The 13,742-nt window shown below is 40.1% G+C and overlaps 1 protein-coding gene across 1 annotated transcript in view; it reads right to left on the reverse strand.

The window, feature by feature from the left end:
- Positions 1 to 1,258, reverse strand: part of MRTFB (myocardin related transcription factor B) — an 82,501-nt gene extending 81,243 nt beyond the window's left edge. The window contains exon 1 of the mRNA XM_061991777.1: positions 1,170 to 1,258. The gene's annotated coding sequence lies outside the window, so the exon portion shown is untranslated. The remainder of the gene's footprint in view (positions 1 to 1,169) is intronic.
- Between the last annotated feature and the right edge of the window lie 12,484 nt (positions 1,259 to 13,742).

Genomic DNA, 13,742 nt, shown 5'->3' on the forward strand with positions numbered 1-13,742 from the left:
CACTGCATGCTTACAAACCAATATGAAAACTATGTAAATGGAATAAAGGCAAATGTATTTGTTGGCAGAAAGACACAGCTCTTGACCTTGCACTCCCTCCATCCCAAAGAACAGCACTCTCACAACTGCTGATTTAAATGCATCTCAGCTGAGATGCAGATCTGTGCATGTAATTGCTGCAGATACACTTGTTATTTTCTGTACAAAGCTAATGAACCAACTGCCATCTAAAATCCTTGTATTTCACAAATAACAAGTCAAAACTTTTAACAGCCCCTGGTCTAAGGGCAGCCGCTCTTTTAACACCTGAGTGTACCTACGCTGTAGTTGCATGACTTGGGTCATCGAGGCTAGAGGCTCAACTTCACTGCTCTGAACAAGGAAAAGCTTTCATTCCCATGCACGTATTTTTAAGGCCAGGCCCTGCAGTTACACTTTTCCACTCACAGGCCCTGTGCCTCACACAGGACGCCTTACTAAGATATATATATATATTTTTTTTTTTAAAAGAAATCAATGTGTCTGCAGCGCAATGAAAGGAAATGTATCAGCGCAAAGCCGGCAGAAGTAGAGCCGGGCAGAGCTCCAGGGGAGCCGCATCTCGGAGGGCGATGCGAGAGCTGCCGGCACTGGCAACCCCGCGCCGTGCTGGCTCCACCTGCGCGGCCCTGCGCGGCGGCCGAGCTCCCCCGACGAGGGCCGGCAGGGACGGGGGGATGCGGCCGCCGCCACCGCGTTCGGTGGGAGCCGGCCCTGCGAGGACCCTGCCCTCCCCCGGCAGGCACGGGGAAGCCGCCGCCGGCCCTCACCAGCGCGACGGGCGGGCGGCTGTCCCTCCCGGCACCGGGCCCGGGCGGCGAGTCGCACTCCCACACGCTTCAGCCTGCGTAAGATGGCTGTGGCTGCCACGAGCGGGCGGGCAGCCGCCAGCGGCCCAGGAGCCGGACAGCAGCAGCTGCTCCACAGCTGCCGCTCACCGACCTTCGTCCCCTCAGTGGCGGCGGCGGCCCGACCCCGCGGGCGCGGCACCGCGGCCACCCCTCCGCGCGCCGGGGGCGAGCCGCCGCCCCGCCCGTCACGTGACGCGCGCTCCCCCGCGGACCCCGCGTGGAGGAGCCCGGCCGGGCGGCGGCACCGTCCGCCCCCCGCTCGCTCGCTCGCTCGCTCACCCTCGCTCGCCGCCGCCGCCGCGGACATGTCCTCTCGCGAGCTCTGCGGCCGAGACCGCCCTCGGGCGCGCGCCCCGGCGGTTGGCCCGCGGGCGGGGGCGGGGAGGCCGCGCGCGCGCTGGCGCTGTGCAGGCGCCTCACACATGTGGGAGGTGGGTGAGGAGGCGGGAAGGGGGCGGGGGGCGGAGCGAGGAGAGACGGGATGGCTTCATCCGGGCATTCGGCCCCTCTGTGAGGGGCGGCTGAGGGCGGGTGTGTGGCAGTGCAGTCTTTGGTCTGTCATGGCTGTTCTCCAGGTGCCGGGAGGTTTGCTTCAGGAAACGTCTTCGGGTTTCTCTCAGGGTCAGGGGTAAACCGTCCCCGCTTTTCAACAGCGGCCATTCCCGTTGTCCCCCTTAGTTAAGGCAGGGCCTCGAACGAGCTGTGGCCGCCGCCGGTTATAGGCATTCCCGCCGCTCTGGACTCACCTGGCTAGCAGTGGAGAGGCCCAGAGTAACCACGTACTCCGTGGCTTGGTTCGGAGGCCCAAGTCCCAGCCGAGGGCCTCGGGGTTGGGTGGGTTTTCTGCAGTGCTGAGGCGAGGTTGGGGTGAGTAGAGCCCACTGCGGCGGCTTTTCTGCCACAGAACTTTCCTCCAGGTTCTGCAGCCCCACGAATTTGAAATAGGAAGCAAAATTCTGGGTATGGCTTCAAACTTTTACAGAACAAAAACATAAAGTGAGACTTGGAACTCCGGTAGTTTCTCTTCAGGCTGAGCTATATCTGAGGTGATGTAACTTAAAACATCAATCACATGGAAAAAAATCTCATTTCTTGGAAGAGGTTTCAGAAACCTGATGATGTTTGCTTGAGAACATAATGACAAAAAGTTGAATTCATTCTTTAGGCAGAGTATGGGCATGAGCGCACGCACGATAGTTTGATGCATGTATTGTGCAACATTGTGCTCACAGCAGTGGCTATTGTACTAAGAAATGGGCTTTTACTGAGACTGAGCTATTCCACAGGTACACTGCATCAGGCCTATCATTATGCAGCTCAGCATTTATTTTGTGGTTGGGTTTTTTTTTCAGCTCCCAGGTTAGGAATTGAGCTGCCACTCGATGCTATGGTCTAATACAGCTTTTTTTAATATTTGCAGTTTGCTAGCATCTGGGAGCTTGCTAAGAGACTTACATTCTGCTTATGCTATATAGTACCAAAGCAAAACATGGTTCCCAGCTCCAAAGAGGTTTTTCAGTGTTTTCGTTCATCAGTGACACTAAAAGCAAATGGAACACATACATGCATTTAAAAAAAAATAGTTTTTACATTTATTATGGTTTTCAGATGCTAAACAACCTTCTGATTTGCTTCATTATAGACTAATGCTTTAGCATCAAAAGAATTGCTAGTTCAGATTATTTAGAGGAGTTGGAAGGGTTCTTGTTTGTTTTGCTTTCTTAAGCAGGGTGCATATCTCTTACATTCTTCTAGATTATAGTTGGCTAACTAGATTTTATCCAATTTCAGAAACAAACTAAATCAAGCAGTGACCTGTAAACTTAGCAATGAACTGTGTAAAGATCTCATTAAAACCTGTAATTTGCTCCAGATTTACTTCCGCCACATTTCAAATAAAATACTGCAGATCTGAAAGTGCTGTTACAACTAGAAATGCACATAACTGCAAATAAGTACTCAGTTTAATGTGTAGCATCTAATTAGTCACATTAGGATTACAAGACAGCAAACGTGACATTGAATAAAACTAATTAATATCTGAAGTTTCAGATTTCTAAGAAAATGAAAAAAACCCTGTATAGCAGCACAGGGTTTAAGATCTTGGTCCTGCTTTGCCATTGCATTATTTGGGAAGGGTCCTAAAACTTGCAAAGCTAAGGCAGAGAAATGATAAACATCCAAATTCAATGTATGTCTGTTGTGTCCAAACACCATTTTTTCAAATTAAAACAATACTCTAAATTCAGTTCAAATTATTACGTAACAGCAAACAGCTACTGCTGCTAAACAAGCAGAAAAAGTGACTGAGAGCTATGTAATGGGGAGCTAGATGAGACTGACACAGTTAAAAAAGAACTATGTGGTGAAACAGTTATTGGAATACCTTTAATGCAAGGCCTTTGTGCATGAACAAATGCTTTTAATATGGTCAAAAATTTATGGAAAGTAAGGATGTTTTCAAGCTGGTTTTAATCAGCAATATTTGTATTTTAACAAGAAAACAGGAATTCAGCTGAACACAGCTACACTTCTGTTTTTACATTTAGTCTCTAAAGGCAAATCAAGGAGGCTTCTTCAGGTCATCCCATTGACCATGCCAAGCACATGTATATTGTCCTTCAAAATCACTAAATATTTGGTGCTGCCTTCTCCTGTAAAATCTTCTAATTTTTCAGTGTTTTGAGAGTAAAAGTTTGTCTAGAGACTTCTATAAAAACTTTGAACTAATATTGAAAGTAATTGGGGGAAAACAGATTTATAATGTAAATTCTAGCAAAGAATTTGGTTTGTGAGTGGTGCTGGAGATGAGATGTCAGATAATTATGCCAAAGATGAGATACTATGAGTTTTTTTTTTTCCTCCATCAAATACACTGATTAACATTTGCTATATTAATCTTTCTGGAGTGGTTTCCATAGAGAAACAACTGTTTCTTTTCTCTCTTCCTGAAAACACAAGACATTCCTTTGTTATAGAGAGATTATGTGGACTAAATTCAGTCTCTTCACCTTTTCTTTCAAGTTTGCACATTTAAACACATTTAAAAGACATGATCATAAAAAGATTTGCTGTGATTTCAAGTGACAATAACTTGTACATCATATTTCTGTCTTGTGTATGGGTATTTAAATGACATAATTATTGCAGAAATGCAGTTAATCTCTTTATAATGTGTACAGAATATGGGGAAACAAGCATGTACTACAGGTATAAAGTCCCTTTAATGTCACACTGCAGTCTAGATTATTCTAGTTGTTTCAACTGCTGCATGTATTAAGGCATTGCAATTAATTGGTTAGGTTATAGATGTGGTTCATATTAATAGAACAGTAAAAACACGGGCAAAAAAAGTATCAGACAGGTTAAAAGGTTGAGATTAAACACAGTTGATACTTATTTCTAGAGCTTTTTAAAACAACATGATGACACTAGCCAGTGAAAAAGAAGACACATTTAAAGCAACAAGTAACTTGGAAACAGTTTCTCCTACAAAATCATTCTGTGGAAGTTGTCCAGCACCACACAATAGCTTTTGTCTTTGAGCACCACCTTTCATGTCTTGGGTATGAACATGAACAACGCTTCCTTCTTATTACAGGAAAGTTCAACTATAGCTCTCCAAGAATAACAATGAACTTTATATTCCCTTTCTTACAATAGCAGTGAGCATAAGAAGGATGTGAATTGCTACAGTAATGCTCTTGGTGAAAAGATGGTCCTAACTCTCCCTCTGTTGCTGTCAAGCTGATGAAAAGCAGGCAAATGACACAATATTAGCATTTCAGTGTCAAATTAATGCACAAATAAAAATGTTTATAACCAATATGTATTTCATCACGCGATTGTAAGCTGTATGTTTTAGGGAAAGATTGTTTGTTTAGTGAAACAATGCAAAACATTTTTTTCAATTCTAATACAGGCTTTAGTTAAAGAACTGTAGTTTCTGAGCTTTTTCTAAAAAATATCTGGCTGTCACTCCTGTCTGTATACATAGCTTCATACCAACGTGTGTTTTCACTACTGCTACTGCAATAACCAGTGCATATTTGACTGATTATCAATAGGAGCTTTATAGTATAGATGTTTGTAGAAAGATTGTCTTACAGTGCCTGTATTCTACAGGTTTTCTTTTTTTCTAGTATATAAATATTTGGTAACTATACACAAGAATCACACGAGCTGTCTGGGAAGGGAATTCATATACACCACTCAGTAAAACCACGTTCTGTGTAAACTCTAGAGAAGAATTTAAAAAAAAAATAGTGTACATTTTCAAGTAGTGAGTTTTTTGTCATCCTAATCTTCAGACACTGTGATGTTCATTTGTAACATCCTTCTTAAGAAAGCCCTTGAAGCCTGTATCTGCTAGCACAAATAACTGAAGTACTTTGTTTAAAACAGAGCTAAATTTATGCTGTTTCAGAGACAAGCCTTTATTCACAGGTTACCTTGCCAACCACAATTAGCACCCACTCCAGTGAAGTGTATCACACAATTACACCTCTCTACAAACAGAAATGACATGTAAATTAGTTATATTAAACACAAGAAATTTTATTTTTTGTTATTTATAGGCATAAGAATGTCCAGAAGCTGTTAAGAATTTTTTAAGTGCTGCTTTAGAAAACGTTGGAAATACACCTTCGTTACAGCCCTGAAAAGAACATATTCATATACATAAAATCGATTTCTGTACATGAGGTTAATACTTAAGCTTTTCGGAGAATTTCTGCAAATCTGCCTTTAGGTATAAGCATCAGTGAATCATTTTGGTTTATTTCTGTTCAGGTTGCAGTTGGTACATAAGGTAGGAGGCATTTTGCTCAACATGAATGTTTATTGAGTAATTAACCTTTAAGACGTTTAATTACACGTCACTAGAATTCAAATGCTGAGAACAGCATTTTGCAATACTTGTGCTCTGCTCCAGGTGGTTTTGTCAAAAAGTGCTTCCAGTTTTTCCAGCATATCCGTGGACTACCCACAGTCCACAAAGGAATGATTAACACTGAAGCTCAAGAGCAGTTCAAACACAGGATACGGCTGCAGAAATTGCTTGTTGTTAGAAAGTTTTTATCATGTCCAAGCTAGAGGGAAAAGGAAGATATAGAGGAAACTTTCTAGTAACTTTGCGGATGTGGTTACTGTATTTTCACTTTCCAAAGAGATAATCCCTGTTTCTTGGCATAGGTCTTTAAATGGGAGCTATCTTTGCTTTTGCAAATATCTGTCATCTGTGCTCTTTCATCTTTTTAGGCAGGTTATATCCTCAAAGACTGGGACTACCTGCAGGAAGATAAATGTAATTTCTAGCCTGGGCTCCCAAAGCCAAATGTTAACTAAGAATGTGACAAGGGATGTTTCATTTCTTAGTAGAATTGAGTAAATATAACAATTTTGCACTGTAACCTGCAGTTTAGTAGTGCAGTTAGCTTACAATTAAGCAAGCTATTTTGAAACTATGATGACAAATATGGCTTCTGTTAGCATCATATAAATAGCAATTATTATATTCCAATATATTCCTTAAAGACCTGAGATCAAAAGAAGACTGACAACACATGCTATGAAATGTAAAAATTACTCCTTTCCACAAAGAGCTTCTCCAAAGGTCCTTCTGAGTTACTATAAATAATTAAGATTAAGATGTTTTTTTGAGAGTGCTATTTGGATTTGAATAATCTTTTAACACTCTTATTACAAAGGCTCTTACAAAATGGAAGCATAGTTAAAAATGAGTGTTTCTCTCACAAGCTGCTTAAGTTCAACAAGAAGCAAAGAAGGGGGATGTTTATATGAAGTATCCTACTGTGGCCACTTTTAGAGAGAGGATGCTGGCCTACATGGGCTTTTGTGTAAATCACAGGACCAGTTCTTATTTCTGTATGACAAGGAAATTGAAAAAGACAGCCTTTTCAGCCTAATAGCTGAGAACGAAACAAAAACATACAAAACCTCACATCGTTAAATTAGTAGGTTATGTAAGTATATAAACAGCTATGTTATAGAAACAGTAGGCTGTCTTGCCTCTGCCATAATTTTTATGTATTCACTAAAGAAACTTACAATGAATTTAATGCAGTGATTTTACAGAGGGGACTCAATCTCTGGAAGCAGTGATTCTACAAACTGCTTTATTCTCCGCTGCCAACTGGAGTCCTGCTGACCTCATTGAACACAGCTCACTAGGGGTCATCCATGGCTTCTCATGAAACAAAGCAATATGATGCTTAGGGTCACGTCTGAGAAAATACTCAGAAACATTGGCTGTTACTACCTTAGGTTATTGCAGTAACAGCAGTTATTTATAATAATTGTAAATTCAGTTTTGCACTGAAGCTTGACTAATCTGTCACAAGAAATAGTTATTTCTTAGTGGCATTTAAATTCGCTTTTTTTCATTTGTGTTTGGTGGTTGAATGTTAATAATGCTAAGATTAAAAGCTTAGAATCTGTTTTTACTATCTTCAGATTAAAGAGCAAACAAACTTAATCAGCAAACATTAAAGATGAACCCTCATTTAATATCTTTCCTTCTGAAAAACTGAAAACATTTGTAATCTTCTGAAATCAAAAGTTGAGAGTAGAAATAAATACAACTAGGGTACAAGTCTTGGACCTTTTCTTAACCTATGAAAAATGCTGAGGTCTGTAGTTGTTCTGCCTTCAGTGGTGGTAATAATACACAGATCATTAGAATAGTGTTTTGTTTAAGAAGTAGTAATTCTTGTTGATTATAACCAAATTCCCTAAACTTTTTCTACAGTACCTGAATGGAAAGTGTGTCTGAAGTAGTGTTTGAATATGATCATGCACAGTTATTTCTTTACATTTTTTTTTAACTGAGTTTTTGATTTGCTGTATAAATGTTATGTCTCCCAAGAAACAGAGACCAGGAGTCAAGTATGGCTCCACAAAAAATGTTCATTAAGATCTGCCATCTGTACATGTAATCTGGATATATAGTGTATGCAGAGTTTTCTATTCATTATTTTTCCTCTAATTCTCCTAATAGCTTCCATTTTTTTGGTTATTTTTTCCTATGGGGTACCCATATCCCCTGGATCAGCCCATTTTGCCTATGTTAGAATTTTCTCTTTCCTCTTGTGTAGATGCAGCCCCACCTTTGAACATGTGTGTATTCTCTCTCTGCTGCCTCCTCATGCCTCTTTTCTCCTTCTCTGCCTGTTCCTTTAAGCAACAGGAAGCATGCCAGAGACTGCTGTTCTTTCATGTCTCAACCATAGTCCTGCAGTTTTGCAGAAATTTGAGGCTTGCAGGGATGAGATAGATTTGGCAACAGAAGTCAACCTACCCGTAGGCTGCTGGTTTTGTTGCCTGCTTCCAGTCCTTTTACTCAGCAGCTGGTGGAGAGGAAAAGAGGTAAACAAATATTAAAAAAAACCCAGTCTCTGCTTCTCTTTCCTCCAGGTATACAAAAAAGGGGGAGAAAGGCACTGTTGACTCTTGCTACTGCAAAAAAAATTGGCTTGGGAGATATCCCTATGTAAATATAAGTAGTAGGTCCACAGCTATTCTGAGGCAGTAGGTGAATATCAATGCCCCCAGGTCAGTAAAGCTGTTTTTCTGATACGTTCATTTATATGAAGAAAAAATATTCGATAGGGAGTACTCCTTGCTGCAGTGGTGGTGGCCTGAACAGTGGCAGAACAATGCAGCTGCTCAACTTCTGGGGAGCGATAACCAGATGATGAAGCCAGGTAGAATTGTTGTTTCTGAGAGTGCTGAGACATCTGGAAGGATATCAAGATGTAGACTAATTTGTGTGGCTGTATGAGAAACAGTTGTTAGCTATAAGGCTCTAAAGGCTGCTACAATTAGCCGGGGAGACTTGGGAAGCTTTTGGGATAGCTCTTTGGGAAATATTTTTCTAGAGAGCTGAAGGTGCATTCTGTGGTTCATCAGAGGACTTCAGAATCTCTAGTTGGTCTTGCCAGAGGGAAAAAAGAAACACCAATAAAGAAGCCTTAATGAGGATAGTTATAGCCTTATCCAGTAGAGACAAGCAAGAGTAGGATTTTGCCTTGGTGCTGGTTTAGGAGACCTTGCAAAAGTCTCCTGCCTTTTCTATAGAAATGTTGGAAAAGGCCTGTTGTAACTATTCAATATGTCTTTTCTCTCCTTGAAAGACATCTTCTGTTCCAGGCCACATACTCCACAGCACTGGCAATGTTATTCTACTGTACAATTTGTTTGTTTCATGAATCAAAGAAGATGGAGCTGATGGTCAGTCGCACTTTAAAATGTTTACACTTTTTGTTTAAGGGAGTTACCAGTGTAGTGTGTTTAAATTGTGGACATGTGGGAGCTGTGTAGGTTACTAGTAGCCCACAGTGAAAGATCCTGTAGTCTTTGTCAATTGCTTTTCTTCGTCTTCAAGAACAAGGATTTCTGAAGTTTCTGGTCATGCTTCGGAGTTTTTAAGGAGTGTTTGCAGTGGGGATGTTTGGTATTAGTTTGGGAACATTGGCAGCCAGCCCTTTACTTGTAATTAAATGGGAGATGATTTCTTACACAGAGAAGTAGTTGATTTCATTTTTGTCAGAATGCCTTGAGCATTGAATGGGTGTCTGATGGTTGGAACAACATCCTTAGTACATACTGAAAGAATTAATACAATTAATTCACCACCACCACGGGAAAAATTCTGGGATTTTGTTTATGTAGATTGAAACCGATGATGAATATACAAATCCAAATGAGTGATACTCTTGCCTTTTCCATCATGCATGTACAATTTCTCATGTAAAGCTCAAGTCTGAGAGGAAAAAGGCACTTCTTTTGGTACGTGAGAGATGGAAGCTCTCGTAATTCCATACTGGAGATTGGGCAGTCCAAGGGCTGCTTGTCCCAGGTAGTGTCTAATACCTTTTCCTAAGAGATGCATAAATTTAAGTGCTCATCTTATTTTGTTCTAGAGCATTTTGAAATATAGTTCTGATGAAACCTTGGCAAAAGAACAGTTTGAAATGTAAAAATAGCAAAATGTGCGGAGGCTGCTGTTCATTTTGGAAGTCAAAGCTTGTGACTAAAGAATGCTGCTTAGCAACAGATGGGGAAAATCTGAAGGTGAATACATCATTTTGCATTCACTGAAAATTAATTATTCATGTTCATCCTACCTTTTATGCACCATCCTTTCCATGTCTCTCTTCTGCTTGTTCCTTGGGATTAGAACTACATGAGTGGCTCAGTTGTGTTACTCGATTCTTTTATCACCCATTCTCATGCTGATGCAGCTGGAATTCAGCTAGAGGCTTCTTCAGTTCTCTGTCCCCAGTGCTGTACATAATGCCCACTGATGCATGTAGAATAGGACACAGAGGTGTCCTAGAAAGGAAGAAGCAAAGAAAGGACAGCACAGACCATGCAGTTTGTGTAGACAGTTGTTTTGTTAAGTGCACACTTCTGTCTCAAGTAGCACCACTCACCACCAGTCCTCACTGTAACTGCTCCTCTGCAGCTTCTTCTCATACCTAGTTATTCAACAGTTTGATTTCATATGGGTTTTTTTTTATGCTTTCAAAGGGCACAGTGTTGCTTTTGTTTCTAAGTTTGATTTTTCTTAAGAAACTAATTAGATCCCAGATTAATAATGAATATGTAATTATTGCTAATGAATTATTCTCTGAGTGTGCCATTTGGGAGTCTGTAAGGTTGCTATTCGATGCACTTGTCACTGCCATCATTCGACATACACAGGGTGGATACATAAACACTATGTTATAAATTGGTAAAGAGTGTTTGATTAATTTATCTGTAGATGCTTTCTGTGTCAAACAAGGCTCATGCTGACCAAGTCATGAATCAGTTTGGTAGGCTTCAAATATAAGCACCTCATACCCAACTGAAAAAGTAATTTGCCTAAATAGTTAAAGAAGCAGTGATTTACATTCATATTTAACTGGTGAAATATTTATTTATTTAACCAGATGAAATCTTGTCTGACAGGTGGTAAGACTGCGATGGGATGTTTGTACTCTTCACTGGGTGGATTTCAACATTTAAAATGTAGTTTTGACACAATGTAGTGTGGGAGTTACTTAGAAAAGTTCCACTTTCCTTTGTTTCTTCTTAGCCCTAAAGCAAGGCACATTCACCCAAGGTTTTGTCTACATACAGAGCCAAGAAAACTTTGTGGCGTGTTAGTCAAAATATTGATTAGGGATAAACCAGCAGATTATAAGAAGGTTTTGTGGTTTTTTGTTTTTTTTTTTTTTAAAGAGTGTTGTAATATACTGATTATGTGTATTACTTAATAAAAGCATGCTTAGACTTGAGTTTTTAAAGCCTGGAAGTTACTATGTCCCTCATAATATGCCTCAGTGGCATATAACTCCATTTAAACAAACAGAAAGGATAATCCTTTTTGTAAGAAAGTAGAACAGCATTCACCAATATGGAAGTAGGCACTAATAGAAGTAACAAATCTCTAAAGAAAGAATGCACTGTAAACAACATCATCTGGCTATCTAATTTGTGAGAAAGATCTACTTTACCTTATGTGCCATAATAATTTCAAACAATGCAAAGAGGGGCCCTCACTTTTAAATTTTTTTTTATAAGAGATTCAGGTCGAAAAGTAGAGTTGTGAAAGTGCTGATTATGACTTTCTAATTAATGTATGGATGAATAGAATCATAGAATCATAGAATTGTTTCAGCTGGAAGAGACCTTTAAGATCGAGTCCAGTCTTTGTCCCAGCCCTATCAACCACTAGACCATTTCCCTAAGTGCAACATCCACCTGTCTCTTAAACACCTCCAGGGACAGTGACTCCAGCACCTCCCTGGGCAGCCCATTCCAATGCCTGACAACCTTTTCAGGAAAGAAATTCCTCCTAATAATAGACGTTCTGCAGAGATCTTACTTGCTTGACACTGTCTTCTCCAACACTGGACAAAAAAGTGTCTGCCTAGGGAAGACTAGATGGTGTGTTCCCAGGCTTCATCACTTTGTACTTTAAGGGCTTGCTAAATCATATGTGGTATGGTGACATGGATGAGCAGTGTACAGTGTTGTGAGCTATTCATGGTTAAATACTGGTTCCAGTGCAGAAAAGAAAGTCCATATTCTTCTCTTGGAGATCATGCAGGCTCACACTAAGAGATTTAGACCTCTTTGGCATAGCGCTAATTGGGAACTAAGATGGATTTGTAATTGTAAAAATTAACATAGTCTTGATGAGCAAGTAGCCTGATATATCAATACCTTGCAGAGTGATGTTACTTGTAACACATAATGGGCACAGTGAGTCCCAGCCATGTGTACTATGTTTGGAAACTGTTAAGACATTTGAATACTATTTTAATATAGGTGAATTAATTTTTGGTAACTGTGGAAAATCCTTCAGTGTTAGCAATAATTTTCTGCTTTAGCCATAACAAATAGCTTGAAAGCCAGAGCAGATGTTAGTAAGCATAGCTACAGAAGTAAGTTTCATCTCTACATGCAATGAAAAAGGCCTGGGAAATACTACTTCTTCGTAGGTCAATTACTCTTCTAATACACTCTTGTAGAATATTGTTATTCTCTTAGCTTAAAATAGTCTGGTGTATGGATTATTTGCCCGCTTTTGAAGAAGGACTTTTGACTCCTAATATGATACATTACTTCAAGTGATAAATATAAAAAATAATAGATAGCTAGTGCAGTAAGCATAGGTTTTGCATATTCTCAAATGCAAAGTGGTAGAACAAAGGTGCCAATATAAGAACAGGGGATATAACACAGGTCTGCTCTGCTGAAAAGACTCTCCTCCTCTCTCCTGGGTTGCATAACCAGTCCTTCCCAACAGTTTCTCCTCTTCCTTGGCTAAAGTTGATTAAACAGTCGTCATTTCTATTTCAATCAGTTTTATACAGGACATTAAGATGCTTAGGTCTTCCAGTTGGCATCTACACGTTTGAAAAAAACGCTCATCGTACAGCTGGTAATTTGATATTCCAAGTTGAAGTTTGGATGTTCAGTTAAGATGCAATTAGTTGAAAATGAGGCATTATGTACCAAAATCCCCATATCAGATCTGAAAGTTAAGCTTATGATGAGATAAGGCACTTGGAAATTGAAGCTATGGCTGCATTCTCCCGTTTTGAGGCCAAACATTTGTTCATAATCCTTTCTACTTATTCATTATATCTTAACACACAATAGCAAATTAAGTCCACATGAGCCCTTTAGAGAAATAAAACCAGATCATAACTGATTTGGCCATGATCCTATTTTAGAATCTGCTGGTTTAAGCAGAATAAAGCAGAGTAGCCCTAACAATAAGGGTCAAGCTAATTACAGATGCTTAGACGTACAAATTTTATAGATCTGAGCTGGGCCCCACCTGCCAGACTGATCTTTTCTGTAGTATTTGAAACTCTTTTTGAACAAGGACTTGAACTGAAAAAAAATCTAGCAGCAAAACTTTAACTTCTAGCTTCTTGACTCCATGCTACCACTTCACCTCAGCAGGGGACAACCCAGAAGGTAATGTGAAACTGGCTTTTAGGAAAGTTTTGTTGGCAAATTAGTGCCATAAAGTAGGTGTCAATATAGGGTCCCATAACTGTACTAGATGTAGCAGAACTGTTCTGCATGTGGCTGAGACTGGTTTAGAGTGGGTCAATGTATCAGGTTCTAGGAATCAAAAGAAACTTCAGTCTATACTACTTGATATCACTAGACACGTACTGAAATTAAGACTTCTACTTTAAACTGATAAGTAACAGCACCTCAGAAGTTAAAAGGCATATAGAAAATAAAAATTTTAAGGTATAAACTGATCTATGAGTCAATGGTGGTTTCAATTTCACACTGCATCATAGATTTGCTTTGTCA

Source organism: Colius striatus, chromosome 3 (genome assembly GCF_028858725.1).
Source record: "Colius striatus isolate bColStr4 chromosome 3, bColStr4.1.hap1, whole genome shotgun sequence".
In the NCBI taxonomy this organism is placed as follows: Eukaryota; Metazoa; Chordata; class Aves; order Coliiformes; family Coliidae; genus Colius; species Colius striatus.